Here is a 4,316-nt window from a genome sequence, read left to right on the forward strand (position 1 = left end):
ATAACATGCCAAATATTATAATAAAATGCCCTTTGCCTTTTCCCTAGTTGATGAGATCTGTGTTTGGGGAAGAAAGGACAACAGATCCTGACATTATATACATTATTTCTTACCCCACGTGACCACCAAGAGCCAAACATTATTCTTTAGATAGAACTAATAAGATGAATAACATGTGCTTGTGCCCTTGAGGAACTCAAAATCAAAAGAGGCCCTTAAAACCGAGACAGAGCCGTAAAAGCAGAACAGACTCCAGGGCCCGAAAGAGAGAACCACCTATTCTCCTGGAGGTGAGTGCCAGGGAGAGGACCACAGAGGAGATGAGAAGAGAGCTGAGCCCTGGATGGGGAGGGCCCTGAAAGGAGAGGAGGGAAGAGCTAGGTAAGGCTGCACAACACTTTCTAGAATGGTCCAGGCATGGCCAAAAGTGCCAGGGATCCCAGGAAAGGGCAACATGGCTATAGATGAGGCTGTAGGGGCAGAGTGGGAAAGAGTCCTCATTATCCTGCAGACCTCAGGAATTTTAAATAGAAAGACGGTGTATCTCTATTTCAGAAATTGACCGAAATGGTCTTAATACTCCCCTCAGCTGGACTAAACTTACAGTCAGGAAGAATTCTGTCCGAAACCTCCAACTTTCCTTTTCTTAGAGCATTTTCTTTAGAATTCACAAGTTTTACTTCTCTGCCCCCTTTGAAATTTACACACATCTTTCTAAAAGCCTCTTGCCAGTTTTACAACCCAATGCTTTCTTTCTCAAGGACCGGGGAACCTTCTCTTGCAACACAATCAAAGGAGACAGCATCCTTATCACCCAGTTTCTGTGGCAGGGTGGGAGCCTACCCTTAGTGGGCTCCTTGCTCCAAGTTGTAAAACTACCTCCTACCATCAAGATACAAGAAGTTGGGGCCTGGTGGTGCAGCGGTTAAGTTCGCATGTTCTGCTTCTCAGTGGCCTGGGGTTCACCAGTTCAGATCCCGGGTGCGGACATGGCACCACTTGGCAAGCCATGCTGTGGCAGGCATCCCACGTATAAAGTAGAGGAAGATGGGCATGGATGTTAGCCCAGAGCCAGTCTTCCTCAGCAAAAAGAGGAGGATTGGCAGTAGTTATCTCAGAGCTAATCTTCCTCAAAAAAAAAAAAAAATGATGCAAGAAGTTTCCTTTTCCTTTGGGTAAAGACAATTAGCCTACATGAATGGCCTGTAGCTGCCTCTCAGCCCTTAAATACCCTACCACCCCCTGCTTCAGCAGAGTTTTATTCAGACCAAGCTCTGGCCTCTCTGCTCTATTGCAATAGTCATGAATCAAATCTTCCTGGTCCGTTTAGCTTTGTTCAGTATAATTTTTGCTTTGACAAAATAGTCTCCCTTCTTGGGCCCCACATGCCCCTTCAGCTACTTCCCCATTCCTCTATTCCCTTTTATATCAAAACTCCTTCCATGACTTGTCTATCCTCACTCTCTCTCTCCCTCTCCCCTCCACTCTGACTTTTGCCCCCACCACTCCACCAAAACTGCCCTGTCAACCTCGTCGATGACCTCCCCTCACCAAACTCAAGGATTGCTTCCCAGTCCTCATCCTACTTAACCCATCAGCAGCATGTGACCCAGTTGATCACTCCATCTTCTTAGAAATTTCTTCTTCTTCTTCAGCTTCCAGCATTTCACTCTCTTCCTCTGACTTCTGGCTGCTCTTTCGCAGGCTCCTACTCACCCCCTGAGCTGTAAACCCTGGAGAATCCCAGGACTCAGTCCTTGTGCCTCTTCTCCACAAACACTCGCCCCTTGGTGTTCTCACCCAGTCTCACTGCATTCAGTACAACGTGTTTGCTGACAACCTCTGAGCACATATCTTCAGCCTGTACCTTGTCCCAGAACTCCAGATGTGCATTACAACGTGTTATATACAAGTGATTACTAAACATCTCCACTTATGTATCTAACAGGCACCTCAAACTTAGCTCCTCCAACACTGAGCTCTTCATGCTTCCCCCAAACCTGCTCTCCCCACATTCTTCTTCATCATGGTAAAAGGCAGCCCCATCCTTCTAGTTGCATTAAAAAAAAAAAAGAAAACCAAGGTAGACTCATCCTTCATTCTATTCTTATTCACATAGCTATATCCAACTTGTCATGAGATCCTACCTGTACTTTCAAAATACATCCAGAATCCAGAATACTGGATGTATTTTGAAGAATTCTCACTTCTTCCCCTACAACCAACCCTGATCCGAGCCGTCACCTCTTTCCTGGCTTATGGCAGTGACCTGCTAATGGGACTCCTCTCTTCCCTCCCTGTGCCACCCGCCAGTCAACTCTCATCGCAGCAGGCAGACAGATCCTTTTAAAATATATGTCCATCACATCACACCCTGCTCAAAACTTCCCTGAGGTGTCGCACCTCACTCAGAGCAGCCACATCCCTGCAGGGCTCTAGGAGACATCCCAGGATGCCCCCCCCCTCCTCTCTCTGCTTCCTCCACTCCGCTCTCTCACCTCCTTGCTCCTCTGCCAACACACCGGGCCCTCTCCCCCACCATGCTGTTCTCTCTCCCTGGAGAGCTTTTCCTCAGGCCTCCCCCTAAATGTCACCTCTGCAGAAAGGCCTTCCCTGAAGCTCTATTCGAAGTTGTACCTCCTTTCCGTTTCCTGATTGACTTTTCTCCAAAGCTCTTATTCTTTCGTGTACTGCCTGTTTTCTTTGTAGTTCTTTACCACAGAGCTCCCTGGACTGGAATGTAAGCTCCCTGATGGCAGGGATCTTGTTTCATTGACTGTTTCCCCAGCAATCAGAATGGTGCCAATGCCTCACATGTGCTCAGTGATGAATGAGTGGAGGCCACGTGAAAGATCAATCCAAGTGGGGGGAATAATGGGATGTGGGATTCCAGAAATAAGGCTACTGCAGCAGTCCAGACAAGCAAGACAGGGATCCTGAACAAAGGCAGTGACAGACGGGATAGACAGAACTGCAGACCCAGGACTGTGCCTCTGAGAGCGGGTTGAGATTGGAGGGGTTCCCAAACTTAATTGGGCATGGAACCCTTCCGGGTATAAATGTCTTATAGGCCCATAGTTCCACAGAACCTACTGTGGGAAGCCCAGGATTAGAAGCTCTCTACAGTTTTTCCCCCAGCACTAAAGTTTGATAAGCCTGAGTCAAAAATCATAGACGATTCAGCACTTTTAGGCACTGTGCTCTCTTGGTTACGTAACAGTCACAATTGTGGAAACCCATATGCAATGCGGGCATCTGATCTCAAAGACAAGGACTAAAACTGTTGCATCAGTTCGAATCCTACCAGTCTCCAGTAACAGCACAGACTAACATAGGCTGATATGATAGTGACATCTGACAGTTCCATCTGATAGGAAATCTCAGAGCCAGCAGTCCAGTTTTGGTGACAGCCTGCCAATCAGGCTTCACCTGGTTTCAGGGCTTCAATTGATTCTCTGATTTTTTTTTTCCCCCCAAATTCAGGGTTGTAAAGTGGCAGCTGCTGCTCCAGACATTGTATCATCACAGCAGAGTTCCACGTTGGAAGGAAAGGGTAGGCAGAAGGCTACCTCATAAGGCTCTGTCTTTTTACCTGGGAACTTTTTTTTTAATCATTCCTGGAAATCACCAGACTCATTGGCCAGTGTCGTATGGCCACTTATAGTTGCAATGCCGGCTGACAAAAGGGAATGGGATTAGTACAACTGGCCTAAACCTTCATGATCCATCCCCTACGTTAACGGAGAGATCTCTGTTCCCTAAGATCCAGGGATCTCCACCCTGCGTGAACAAAATAGGGGTCTCTTAGCAGGAAAGAAGTGGGGTTAATGGCAGGTTACTTGGGCAAGGAACAATTGGCAATGGCACCAGTGATTGTGCCCAAGGGCCTTAAGGCCACCATATCAGTCCCAGCAGTTCCTGATGGTCCATGGGATGCATATCACCTGCCAACCTTGACTGACTGGCAGTAGCAGCCTGCAAGTGCCGTGTTGGGCAGTGCCTAGAAGCAAAGCACTTTTAGGATCCCAGAAAAGAAGTGCTGTACTTGATAGCGATGGCTGCGACACACATGGCATGGGGAAGTAGTGAGTAGCAAGCAGCAAGAGGGTCTGTGCAGAAGACCTTTTCCTCCCAGCTGGGTAGTCCTCAGCCTGTGACAGGTGAGCTTCAGTGCCTCCTACACTGGTGGCCGCTCCTATTTTCTTCCCCAACAAGACTAGTCCCAGACCCACTACGCCTGTGTCTGCTCCCCCCGTGTCTGAATGTCACCTGCTCGTATTGAGGAGGAAAGAATGAAGCCCAGGAGAGGCATGGGC

The sequence above is a fragment of the Equus przewalskii genome, chromosome 22 (genome assembly GCF_037783145.1).
Source record: "Equus przewalskii isolate Varuska chromosome 22, EquPr2, whole genome shotgun sequence".
Lineage (NCBI taxonomy): Eukaryota > Metazoa > Chordata > Mammalia > Perissodactyla > Equidae > Equus > Equus przewalskii.